The sequence below is a fragment of the Chrysemys picta genome, chromosome 15 (assembly GCF_011386835.1).
Source record: "Chrysemys picta bellii isolate R12L10 chromosome 15, ASM1138683v2, whole genome shotgun sequence".
Taxonomy (NCBI): Eukaryota; Metazoa; Chordata; order Testudines; family Emydidae; genus Chrysemys; species Chrysemys picta.
The window spans coordinates 6,009,784-6,023,418 of record NC_088805.1 but is presented as its reverse complement, the minus strand read 5'-3'; the positions used below and the strand labels follow the sequence as shown (position 1 = coordinate 6,023,418).

At 50.5% G+C, this 13,635-nt stretch overlaps 1 long non-coding RNA gene across 1 annotated transcript; it reads left to right on the top strand.

The window, feature by feature from the left end:
- Positions 1–7,166: 7,166 nt before the first annotated feature.
- Positions 7,167–11,491, top strand: LOC122172464 (uncharacterized). Its single transcript, XR_006172808.2, has 2 exons — positions 7,167–7,868; positions 10,978–11,491. It is a non-coding gene; the product is annotated as an uncharacterized LOC122172464 (long non-coding RNA).
- Positions 11,492–13,635: the final 2,144 nt, after the last annotated feature.

Here is a 13,635-nt window from a genome sequence, read left to right as displayed (position 1 = left end):
CTGTGGGTAAGTAAATTTAGGCCTGATCATGCCAATTCTTGACTGGCTTCCTGGTGGTCCAACCTTGTCTGTATTCCAAAGCTAGATTTTAGTTTTGTAGCTGCTTTTATAACATCCATGTTGCGTCCTCCCTGAAGATCATGAAATCCCTTCTTATTCCCTGTTCTTTGGGGGGCTGTAATGCAGGAGTCACCAAGTGGTGCTGTTACATATAATGTTACACATTCTTTTTCCCAGCATGTGAGTGCTGGTCAGTTGTTGAAGAAATGCTATGTTAATGTTAGTTGTGTGTTTGGGGAGCTGTGGCAGGCAGCAAGGGAGTGTGCTCTCTGCCTTAATCCTTCTAGCTAGAGTCACTTTTGGAGGCAGATTAGCTCCCTGTGGATTGGGCACTGATGTTGGGCTGAGATTCATGAAAGAAGAAAGTAGATGTGAGTCATTTGTGACCATCTCTGTTCCAGGACTGGTGTCTATAGCATTAAATAAACAAGTTGTCCTACGAATATACCCAGATGCTGCGTCCCTGATTTCTGCTCCAATGGGAAGCTGCCCTGCAGGGCCCTGACCCTTGCTTCTGCTCAGCAAGAGGGAATGAACTTCTGTCCCTGACAGCCTGGCCCTGTATCTGGCTGCCTTTCTGCCGGCCTGTTTCCAGTACAGAGTTTTCCTTATTGCCCATTCTTTGAGCAGCCCCTTTTGAAGTCCCACTGGCTGCTTCCTCCCCATTGCATTCTTGTCATGCAGAGGGCTTACTTCTAGAGTCCTTTTCAGGGGACTTCTTGCATTCCTGGCCTTCCTTCTATTACTCCGGGCATGCAGGGCTGGAGGCTCCTGCAGCCATGAAAATCAATGGGGCTTTTCACTGACTTTTGGGGCAGCAGAATCACGTGTCTCGCTCATTCCTGGTTCCACACATGCTTTTTGTCTCCTTGCCAGCCTGCGTCCCCATCCCTTCCAGTGCCAGTGGCTGGGAGCACCAGTGCTGTGATTCTCAGGCAGTGTCTTGCTGTCAGCAAAAGGCAGCTGCTCAGCCGTTTCCTCTCTGGCTGGGAAGTTTTATTTTTTGGATCATTTTATTTTCTGCTCTGGAAGGCAAACTCCCTCGGGCCATGGCTGGCCGTATTTGTGACCCAGCGTTTACTGGGTCCTTAGTCCCTATGAATATGGGATCCAGGGAGTCTCAGCTCCAGGAACGTTAGCCTAGACATGGCCTGTCTCGCTGCCCTCTGGACCTGGGCTCTGTGGCAAGCAGCCACTGGGGTTTGCCTCTCTTTTCTCATTGTGATTCTCCCCGAGGGTGACCAGACAGCAAGTGTGACAAATCGGGATGGGGGTGGGGGGTAATAGGAGCCTATATAAGAAAAAGCCCCAAATGTTGGGACTGTCCCTATAAAATCGGGACATCCGGTCACCCTATTCTCCCCTGACCCCTTCATTGTCATAGAACCATAGAATCTCAGGGTTAGAAGGGACCTCAGGAGGTCATCTAGTCCAACCCCCTGCTCAAAGCAGGACCAATCCCCAACAAGCTGGATCTCCCTGGTTTTCAGTCTTTTCAGATTTAGCACCAGGCCTCCACTTCCCCGTCAGGAGAACGGGACCCTGGCAAGATTTACATCCAGTTATAATCCGCCACCGGCTTTCACTGCACCCACAGAGCGCGCTTACCACAGACGGCACCAAGAGGCAGCACCAGCACCTCCTGGGAGTATTTCTGTCTTAAAGAGTTTGAAAAGAAGCTGTGATTTGCTAGGTTCTCCACCACACCCTAGTCACCAATCACCCCAGCTCAGGGCAATGAATACAGCGACCCTGTGTTCATTGCTCAGTAGATATTTACACGAAGAGGCAGGTTAATTTCTACGTTGGTTACTGAGGGCTCAGGCTAAGTTTGCCCTGGTGCATCTCTCCCCCACAGGCTCCGGAGTACATTGGGGCTGCGTGGAGTCGGTCCGGTATCCGATTCCTGCAGAGCGGAGGTTCCCACAGGGCCTCAGCCTCTCGCAGGACTGTGCAGCTGTGTGAACGGCCCTTAGCCAGAGAGAGAGTGGTGCTTCTGGCTAGTCCTCAGTACGGCCCACTGGCTAGACCACCAGCTAGTCCCTGGCAGACACTGGCTAATTGCTGGGGGTTTGGAGAAGCCACTGGGGATGCTGTGTTGAGGAGGAGGAGAGGGATTTATGGTCCCTGGGACAAAGGCTTGGATTCATGCCTGAGTGAGTCCGGATGGGTTCACCCAACTGAGACTCACCCTCATACCTAGTCTGTTCCCCTCAGGCGACACGCCAAACCCTGCTGCAGGTCTCCACTCCCAGGACAGAAACACAGACACTTAACCACCCTCCCGACTCCCCCCGGCCAGGCCAGAGTCCAGGAGCTTGGGCGGGAGACCTGGCAAAGGGTGGGCAGGGGCGATGGGCCAGTGCTGCCAGCAGGCCTGTGTTGAGGGAGGAAGGCAGGGCTGAGGGCAGGTTCCCACTACAGAAGGCCTGGGCCTGGCAGGCAGCTCTGGGGCTAGTGCAGCCCCCACAGGATACGTAGCCCCAGCTCGCCGCTAGCAGGGGTGAAGGATGCCCGAGGTCTGTAACAGGAATGTAGCACTGCCGCCCCCTGGTGGCCATGCTGCTGAGCTGCAGGATGAGGCAAAGCTGATGGTCCTCTGTCAGCCTGCACACAACCCTCCTGAGCCAGGAAGAGTCACTCAAAGGCTCAGTGGTGTCTGTAGATAATCCACATTCACGTACTAGACCCGACGTACAAATGGATCAGGGCTTTAAGCCCTCCTGCTTCCGGGCACGAGCCGGACATTAGCTGGAGGTGGGCCCAGGCACCTCGTAGTGCCACCTGGCAAGGGGCACCGAGGGGTTCTTAGGGGTTACAGGGATATCCTGGGGCTGGTAGGTACATTCTGGTTCACCAGAGTGTGATGGGAGGGCTCACATAAAAGCCGGGGGGGAGGGGGAGGGGTGTTTCACACTATCATAGTGAAAGGCGTCCAAGCCTGATTTGCGAGGAGTGATCTATATACACTGAAAACTGTGGTCGTAAAGTCTGTTTCAGCTGAGGTGAAAAACAGGTTTTCAGTCAACCAACATAAGAACGGCCAGACTGGGTAGACTAAAGGTCCATCTAGCCCAGTATCCTGTCTTCCGACATTGGCCAATGCCAGGTGCCCCAGAGGGAATGAACAAAGCAACAGAGGGTCCTGTGGCACCTTTGAGACTAACAGAAGTACTGGGAGCATAAGCTTTCGTGGGTAAGAACCTCACTTCTTCAGATGCAAGAATCTTGCATCTGAAGAAGTGAGGTTCTTACCCACGAAAGCTTATGCTCCCAGTACTTCTGTTAGTCTCAAAGGTGCCACAGGACCCTCTGTTGCTTTTTACAGATTCAGACTAACACGGCTACCCCTCTGATACTTGAGGGAATGAACAGAACAGGGAATCATCAAGTGATCCATCCCCTGTTGCCCATTCCCAGCATCTGGCAAACAGACATATAGAACTTGCTTATTATAGAAACTTCTCTTACCTTTTGAAACTTAAGACTGTAACTCATTTGTGTGTGTATGTTTGCCTGCTTTAATCTTGTACATAACTCTTGTTTCCTTTCCCTAGTTAATAAATCTTCAGATAGTTTATTGTAGGATTAGCAACAAGCATTGTTTTTGGTGTGAGCTCTAAGGTGTGATTGACCTGTGTTAAGTGACTGATCCTTTAGGACTGGGAATAACCTGAATATTTCTGTGATTCTTGGTGTAAGGGACTGTCTATCACAAAGGTAGGCTCACCTGGGTAGCCAGATAGACCGGAGTACCCATGGAGGACTGTCTGTGACTCCATGTTTAGCTGTTATAGTGCCTGAGGAGTTTACACTTGATAACTGGTGGGTGAAATCCACATATAAAATTCACAGCCAATGTGGTGTTTGTGCCCTGGTTCCTAATAGTCTGCCCTGAGGTTGGTTCTCACATTCTTGAGTCACTGCAGGCAGTTTGACAGTGTATTGCTGCGATAGGTGACTACATATTGGTCCAAGAGGTCCCAGAACACATCGTTAACAAAGTGCTAGAAGGTTGCAGGGGCGGTCATAAGATCGGACGTCATCACTACGTTCTCTAAATGATCATAATGGCTTTGGAAGGTGGTCTTCCATTCATCCCCTGCCCAGATGTGCACCAAGTTACAACCCCCCGCCAAAGGTCTATTTTCGTAGATAGCCAAGAAGACCTTACATGGTCAGAGCTAAGGAGTACATATGTAGGGTGGTTGGCTCTGTTTCAGACATTGTGTAGATTCGAACCTAAAGGGCCTGTGCTCCAGACTGCAAATCTATGGGGCAGTTGTAGTCCCAGTGCGGGGGTAGGGTAGCTGCATTATTTTTCTCAAAAACACCCCCCTAGTCTTGTTATTGACAGGTAGGTTGAGGGTCAGTCCTGAGTATGGCCCCATCTGACTCCCCACCAGTGCCCGGGATTCCCTTGAGATGAGCACTGCCTCATGCTAGAAGGGTCTACCCAGGTCCAAAGACCTATGGCCGGCTGTGGGCAGACAGACTTGCTGGCAACATTTGTAGGGGAAGCTGATGTTTTGTTACCACCAGAAGACCTGAGGGTTGTAGAGAGCCAGAAATGAGACACTGCTTATCAGCGGGAAATGCAGGTAACGGATTGCACTGAATCCCAGTGCCGCTCGGTGTCCGTGGAAGGTGACTTCCAGGGATGCAGTCTCTTCCTCCATCAGACCTGGGGACAGGAGTGACCAGACTATCATCTCTAGGAGGTCCAGGGTAGATTTCAGCCATTCGGGGATTTCCACAGCTTGAGCTGTACTGGTGTCTATAAAGTTATCAGCAGCATCAGAATCAACAAGGGCCCAGTGTGAAGGTATTTGTCGGCACTCACCCAGAATGCATAACTGTATCAGTACTTGAAAGTGCGCTGGGGACCTATGTGGCCCAGGGCACATTCCAGTCAGGTCTCTCTGGGCTAGTGTTTGCAAAGGGCAGGCAGCCAGAGCGGGGCTGGGCTCACTGCCATAAAAACATAGGTTATTACGCCAGCATCGCTCCTCTCCCTGGTGGTCAGATGCCAGTGAGCCAGACTGACCCGCCTGGGCTTGGGGGTCTGGTCTGCAGATGATGGGGCCGGGGTATCGAAAGGACAGCTGCGACACCCTTTTTTCTCCTCCCTTCACTCACACAACTGGTTGTCAATACAGAGAGCTAAGTTGATGAAGGCATCCAGACTTGTAGGTGTTTCTGCCTGGACCTGCTTGTCCTTGGTCTCTTCCAGAGCCCGCCTCGGAACGGAGAAAGCCGAGCTGTCCCATTCCATTCTGCGTCAGCAGTGAGCCATTGGAGAGGTGAGGTGTACGAGCTAGCCCGGCCCGGTCAGATCCTCCGCAGGGTGGCTTCGGTTGAATAGCATGGAAGAGTTGAGAATGCCTGCAGGGAAGTGTTCCAACCCTCCATCACTGGGGTGTTTTGTTCCAAGAGGGGAAGGCCAGTCTAACACTTCCACTTTTGCCTGCTCTGTGGAACAGGTCTGGGGTGGAGCAGGAAAAATAGTTCATAGAATATCAGGGTTGAAAGGGACCTCAGGAGGTCATCTAGTCCAACCCCCTGCTCAAAGCAGGACCAATGCCCAGACAGATTTTTACCCCAGTTCCCTAAATGGCACCCTCAAGGATTGAACTCACAACCCTGGGTTTAGCAGGCCAATGCTCAAACCACTGAGCTATCCCTCCCCCCCAGTTGGCATTGATTGAGGAACCCTCTGGATTTTTGGCTGCTTCTATCAAAATGCTCAAGCCGAGGTACCTGGGACCTTGTTTGGGAGGCAGGGCCATGACCCATGCCTGGCTGCGGTGTTTTCTTTGGGCCAGCGGGCCACTTGTTCCCGAAGGGGCTGATTCTCAGCCAAAAATTGCATCACCTGAGCTCACCGTGCATGATTTTCTGCCTGGAGATGGTCAACCTGCTCCTGTGGTCCTGGTGTCCGTTGGGGTGTGCTGGGGGGCGGTGAGCCTGCTGCTTCCAGTCCCTCACTGAGGCCATTTCCACAGAGGGAGTTAGGGGTGTGGCCCATGCAAACTTTCACAACTGGGGCTTGGGTGGTCAGGCATAGTGGCTAGAGCAGTGACGGTCAGAGGCCAAGAACAGCATCGAAGGGCAGAGCCCGAGTCAGGAACCAGGGGTCAGAGCCAAGGCTCAGAGCTGGGGTCAGTTGTCCAAGAGCGAACTGGCAGGCAGATCTGTAGCTACAGCTGGCGGAGGAGTCTGTCTTGTTGCACAGACGCTTCTGGGAACCCCTCCTGGGCTTAAATAGGGAGCCTGGACCAATAAGGGGCCATGGGAGAAGCTGTCAGTTCGGCCATCTGGGGTGGTACTTTCTGTGGTAGGTACGTCCATAGGGTCTATGTGCTAACGCTGCTGGGTAATGACATGGAGGCACTGGCCATCCCGCGCCCTGCCCATCTGGGTTGGGGTCTCTGCAGCACCTCACACCCTGGCATCCTTCACCTAGGAGGTAAGCGGACAGCAAGAAAGAGGGCTGTTGGCCAGGCCTGGCTGAAACCATTGGAGAGAACTTTGGGTGAGAAAAGCTTCTTTAGACAGGAGGGTCAAACCCGGTAGGTACGTTTAGGCTCCAGAAAGCGTGTTATTGATTGTGTTTTATACGTAACCATCTGTTTCCAATGTTCTGACTCACTAGCTCTAGACTGTTCTTTGCTAATATTCTTGTTTTCGCTCGTGTGTGTTTAGCAGAGCTGGGTTCTGAGGCCTAGGTAAGAAGCTGGTGTGTTGGGAACAGCGGTCCTGGTAACTCAGTGTTCAGGGGAGCAGGGGCTGGATACTACAGGGAACATTTGGAGGACTTGGGGCCTTTCTAGCGCTCGCTGTGCAGAGAGAGCGAGGCCTGGGAGGCAGTTCTTGTGCTACCAGAGGCTGGTGGTTTCAGGGAGCTGATCCCAGCAGGGTCAGACAAGACGTCCTCACAGGAAGGGCAGGGGCCTCACAACCCTGGGTACCCCTGGGAGTGTCACCGATGGGTACAGTGAGTAACTTCCCTGGGGCGGGTTAGTCCACCATTATCCACTGCAGGACCCTGGCCACTGTTGGAAACAGGCCCTGGGCAAGATGGACCATGGGTTTCTGGCAGTCCTTGGGCTCCTCCACGGGGCAGTGCTGTATTTCCTACATGCCATGTTATATTTATTACGGACGCTAGTCCAGTCTTTGCTTTAAGGCAGGAGCACTGGTGCCCCAGAGGAATGTCGTCTGGAGTAAGCCTGCACTGCCACGCGTGGGGATGGCACAGGGCTATGCCAGTGTGGACAGAAAATAGGGGATGCTGGCCTGACCCTAGTTTCAGGTCACCAAGGAAGAAGAGGCCTCTTGCCTGCACTTCTAGAATTTACTATATTGGACAAGTTCCACATCGCCCAGGGATACATCACTCAGCACATCAGATGGGCAGTGCTCAAGGCAGGGCTCCTGCCTGAGGATAAAAATAAACGTAATTCAGCTGCGTCATCCACTCAGTTTCCAGTTCATCCTGTGCACTGAACAGGCCGGGGTTCGGCAGGAACAACATCTGTGAGCGTAGAATTAAGGACGGGATCACAATGCATACACACCAGAAGGCGGAATTAAGGCGGCATGGACATAACTGACATTTCCTGCCTCTTCAGCTCTTCATTGTGCAGCCTTAATGTGCTTTGAACAATTTTTACATGGAATTATTAGAGCATTAATTAACACTATCAAGCCTAATGACCGGTGGTTGAGATACAGAGTACTAGAAAGAGACGGACAGTTCTGACGTAAAAAGGCTCCAGGTGATGAAGAATCCACTACATCACTTGGTAGGTTGCTGCAATGGCTAATTATTCTCAGTTAAAAATGTGTGACTTAGTTCTAGGCTTGGCAGAATTTGATTGTTTAAACATGTCATTGGACAATGTTGATATTTATTTTGAAGCATTTTTATGAACAATTTAACTTTTTACAGTTGTGGGGAATTATCGGAGGGGTTGGACAATTGTTTCATGACAGAAGCGCTTTTGAATTTCAAAAAAGTAAAGCTTTATAAACCATTGAAACACCAATTGTCAGCATCATGTCAAAGTATACAAAGTAAATACCCCTTACGTCAAATCATAACGGTTGTCAATATTCATTCACTAGCCCATTTGCAACAAGCCTGACCCAGACGTCTAAATTACCGGGTTTTGATTCTGATGAGTTCTCAAGCAGAGAACTCCCCCACCCCCCTTTTGCCTATCTGTGAATTCTTCTTATTGATGGAAATGTTTTTTTCACCCATTTGTGTGTGTACAGTGAAATTGACATTTACCGATCTCAAATCCTTCCAAATCTACCTATTTCCAGTTTAAATGTTTTATCTTTAAATTCCAGCCCTTGAACCTTGGCCTGCCTTGGTTTGCTAACTTAAATATCTCTGTTATCAGAGACCTTCTCCCCACATAAGTATTTACAGCCCGCGATCCAGTCATATCTCAACCTTCTCTTGAAGAAACTAAATAGTTTTAGCTTTAGTTTCCCTGGGGAAGGTAGGTTTTCCCGACTTCAAGTCATTTGTGTGGCTCTTATCTGAACACTTTCCAATTTGTCAACCTCCCTTTTTGAAACGTGGACACCAGAACTGGATGTATGATCCTAAAACTGTCTCACTCGTGCCATATACAGAAATTATCCCATCTCCTTACTCCTGCTTGATGGTCCTCTGCTTAACATCCAAGGGCCACAGTAGGCTTCCTACACACTGCCGTGCACTGGGAGCATGTTTAGTTGGTTTCCACCAGAACATTGACATCCTTCTCCATGTCCCTGCTTTCCAGGAGACAGCTCTGTATCCTGTCATTGTGACCTATATTCTTGGTTCCTAGACGGATGACTTTGCATTGGGCTGCATTAAACCACATTTGTTTGTGCCCAGGTTACGGAGTGATCTAGGGTTTAAACAGTGAAATCCTGGATTGGTCTGTTTCCTTCTGCAAACCCTGTGGACGTCAGTCACTCAGGGGAGGAAGGTGGGTCGAAGTGGTTTGTTTCCACTCGAGGGTTAATAAAGGCGACTCCCTGTCCTAGGTGGAGCTGTCGTGTTTTAATGTGTTCTGAGCTGCATGTGAGTAGTAGCATAAAGAGTGTCTACCCCACAAAGAAGCCCCATGGCAGTGAGTCTGAGAACCTGGATTCTATCAATGGTTCATTGTCAAACTGGGAAGGTGTACCTAGTGGGGTCCCCCCAGAGCCAGTCCTGGGTCCGGTACTATTCACTATTTTCATTAATGATTAGGATAAGGGAGTGAAGAGTATGTTTATAAAATGTGCAGATGACACAAAGCTGGGAGGGGTTGGAGACAGCTTGGAGGACACAATTAGAATTCAAAATGACTATGACCAGTTGGAGAATTGGTCTGAAATCAGCAAGGTGAAATTCAATAAAGACAAGTACAAAGATCTTGACTTCAGATGGAAAAATCAAATGCACAGCTACAAAATGGGGAATAACTGGCATGGTACAGTACTGCTGAAAATAATCCGGGGGTCATAGTGGATCATGAATTGAATGAGTCAATAGTGTGACGCAGCTGCAAAGCAGACTAATATTGTGGGGTGTATTAACAGGAGCATTGTATGGGAATTGGGGGGGGGGTAATTGTTCCACTCTACTTGGGCTCAGCTGGAGTACTGTGTCTAATTCTGGACACCACACTTTAGAGAAGATGTGGGCAAATTGGAGAGTGTCCAGAGGAGAGCAACAAAAATGATAAAAGGTTTTGAAACCTCACCTATGAGGGAAGGTTAAAAAACCCCCAATAACAACTGGATATGTTTAGTCAAAAGAAAAGAAGACCGGGGGGGGGGGGGGGGGGAAGACCTGATAATAGTCTTCAATTATGTTAAGGGCTGTTATAAAGATGACTGTGATCAATTGTTCTCCATGTTCACTGAAGGTAGGACAAGAAGTAATGGGCTTAATCTGCAACAAGGGAGATTTTAGGTTAGACAGCAGAAAAAACTTTAACCACAAGGGTAGTTAAGCTCTGGTGTAGGCTTCCAAAAGAGGCTGTGGAATCCCCATCATTGGAGATTTTTAAAAACAGATTGGACAAACACCTGTTAGACCCTCCTTATGTTTACTTGAGCCTGCCTCAGTGTAGGGGGCTGGACCTGATGACCTCTTGAGGTCCCTTCCACCCCTACATTTCTATGATTCTATAAGGGGAGACATGCTTACAATCTAGAACTACCTACATAGAGAATAAATATTTAATAATGGGCTCTTCTGTCTAGCAGAAGATATAACCTGATCCAATGGCTGGAAGTTGAAGGTAGACAAATTCAGGCAGGAAATGAGGTGTGAATTGTTAAGGGTTGAGTATAATTAACAATTGGAACACAGTTTACCAAGGGTTGTGGTGGAGTCTCCATCACTGGCCATTTTAAAAATCAAGATTGGATGTTTTTTTGAAAAGATCTGCTCCAGGAATTATTGTGGGGCAGGGCTCTGGCCTGTATGAAGCAGGAGGTCAGACTAGATGATGACAAAGATCCACGCTGATCTTAAAATCTATGAACAACACAGGCCAGACATGGCGTTGCTCCTTCCACCAGTTCAGGGAGCTCTTCACGTGCAAGGGGACCACGACCTGTCTGTCCAAGGTGTCCCTAGTCAGAGAACAGGCAGTTCTCAACCAACCTTGGAAGAAGTAGAGGTGTAACCTTGCACGGTGTCGATTGGTCCCAAAGGTGCACGCTAGCATATTGCCAAGGAGTTGAAGACAGCGCCTTAGTGATGTCTGAGGGCTTCCCTGAATCATCCCTACCAGTCCCCACAGTCACAAATTTGTTTGAAAGAAGGTACACGCCGGCTGTCCCTGAGGCCATGTATGCCCCTATAAATGGTATTCCTTGCACTGGTACTAATGTGGGTTTCTTTACATTCAGCTATAGGCCCGACTCTCAGAACAGAGCCTTCTGCCTGGATGACATCGCCTGGAAAGAGCAGCCTTTGAGAAGCCAGTCGCTGAGGTACAGTAAGCCACCACTACCGCTCGAACCTTCAAGAACACTCTTGGGGCTGAAGATGGACCAACAGAAAAGTCACTTGTTATTGGAAATGATCTTTGCCGACAGTGAATCGTAGCTATTTCCTGTGTGATGGGAATTTGGCTATATAGAAAGAGGTTTTTTCTAGGTAAAGGGATGAAAACCAATCACCTTCCTCTAGAGCAGGAATTATGATTAAGAGTCACCATCCTGGTCTTTTTAGGTTTCACAAATTTGTTCTTAGATCTAAGAGTGGCCTCCAATCTCCATCCTTTTTCAATACTAGGAAATATTCTGAATAGAACCCCCTGTCCCTGTGAGGGGAAGGGACTGGCTCTATCGCTCCTAGCTGGAGGAGTGTCCAGCTCTTGCCTTAGAAGACCATGAGAGGGTCCAGGAATGGGTGTGAAAGGTAGTGGCAAAAACTGGATGGCATAGCCCGATGTTATGACCACCAAGATCCATTGGTCTACGGTGATCCGCTCCCAGGCCTGGTGAAAATGGATAAAGCGGTCCCCACAGGGAGTGAGGTTAGAGATGTTGGAGGGCAGATGAGGAAGTCACCCCTGAAACTCCCATTGTGTTGTTGCTGCTGGATGAGGTACTCATGCTTCCCCCCTCTTTCCATCGCTGACAATTTCAGGGCCTCCTTAGAAGGGTAGCGAGTGCTCTACAGCTCCCTCTGGAGGATGTCAAAGACTAGCAGCACAGACTGCTTGATGTTTTGCACTCAGCAACACCCTCCAGAGTGGCACCACCTGTTAATGAGGCTCTCCTGGATCCAGCTCAGACAGCATGGCAGAGGCCATGCCACCACCATCCAAACAGGTTCCAGGTGAAACTATTGGCTGAATCTGACCCAGATTAGTGAGTAGGTGCAGTCCCTCCCCCCCATGAACTTTTTGGGGCACATTTACTATTCACCAAATTTTTGTTTGCCTCTCTACTCCAGCAGGATCTTTGTGCAACACCTGCTGATTCATGATCGGAACCCTTAGGGTTCGCAATAGTGGGAATCACAAATCAGGCCTTTCAAAATCCTGAGATTTTAAGTGTCAGGCTCTGTACATTGACCTTCTGATGTTTCCATCCCAGCCTGGAGGAGCCACTCCCGCTTTTCTCCCCACACAGGAGGGCTAGACTGACCCTTGTTTTAAAGGCCAGCTGAGATTCTCCCATATTCATAGGAATCCAGGAGCTGGGGTTTCATTGAATTCATCACAGATCATGAGACTAACACCCTGAGATACAAGCTTTCACTCTCATCTCTCTCACCAACAAAAGTTGGTTCAATGAAAGGTATTAACCCCCCCAGCCCACCTCTCTGATGTCCTGGGACTGACATGGCTACAACACCGATAACATCCTGAGTCAGCCACACTAGACAGCTATTATAGGTGAGGCCTTGACAGTGGGGAACACCATGGTAGTGATGTAAGAGGGGCCCTCATCTTCAGGGCAAGAACTACTTGCAGGCAGGGGTGGTTTTGTGTGAGCACCGGGGGAGCAAGCCCTATTCCAGGGACTTTGCTTGAAGACTTGTGTGCCAAGGGGAAGAGGAGCAGGAGATGCGTTAGGAGCAAGGAGTCTGTCATGGGCAGGGAGAGAATTGCCAGCTGGAGGGAGGCTAGTCCCCAGCCCCACCCCTTCCACACCAGAGCTCACAGCCCCACACCGTGGCCACGGGCCCCCACCCCAGGTTAATGCCCACAGCCCCAGGAGGGGGTAGCACAGCTACAGCCTCCCCAGCCCCAGAAGGCATGGCCCAAGCCTGAACTGGGGCCAGCACACAGAAGGAGCTGCAGAGCAGGAAGGGGTCTGGGGCAGGGCCACGCCTGGCTGTTTGGGGAGGTACAGCCGCCCCTAGTCTAGGATACCCACCGCCCATAGAGCCTCGGGTAACCCCAGAGGGGGAACGACCGAGGGTAGGATTCCTAGGGCCTGCAGCAGGGCTAATCCTCCGAACCCCTTTCGCAGGAGACTCAAGAATGAGGACTAAGGGCCAGGGCGGCTTTCTCCCATCCCTTATGCCCTGCCAAAGGCAGCTGTGCACAGGCTGGGGCTTTTAATGAAAGCAAGCTGCTTTAGCCCCCCCCCATCTCAGGCAGGGGAAGCTTTATGAGCCAGGAAACCATTTCCACATTGCTTTGGTTCAGCCCCTGCTTGGCAGCCCGGCAGCCAGTTGATTTACAAGGGGGAGAACTGCAAGCGGGAGGCAGATGCCTCTAGGGGTTCACAGGCCCGCCTGAGCCCCCCAGCCTGCAGCAGGGACAGCGGGACGCCCCTTCTGCATTTGTGGGATCTGTTTTATGCCCCGGGAGCAGGTGCCAGCAGTGGCAATGAGCCCAGCGGGTACCAAGCCATTGGGAAGGTTGCTGTGTGCTAGTTCTTCCAGAGGATGCAGGACAGCCCTTTGAATAGTTACTGCCCTTCCCCCCACCCCCCTTTCAGTTGCACAGGACCCTGGACCCCCAATTTCCCCCCCTCCAAAAGCAGCCTGCATTTTAGTGCCTGCCCTCTGGGCTACTCCCTTGGGGGCCGAGGGCCAAGGCTCAG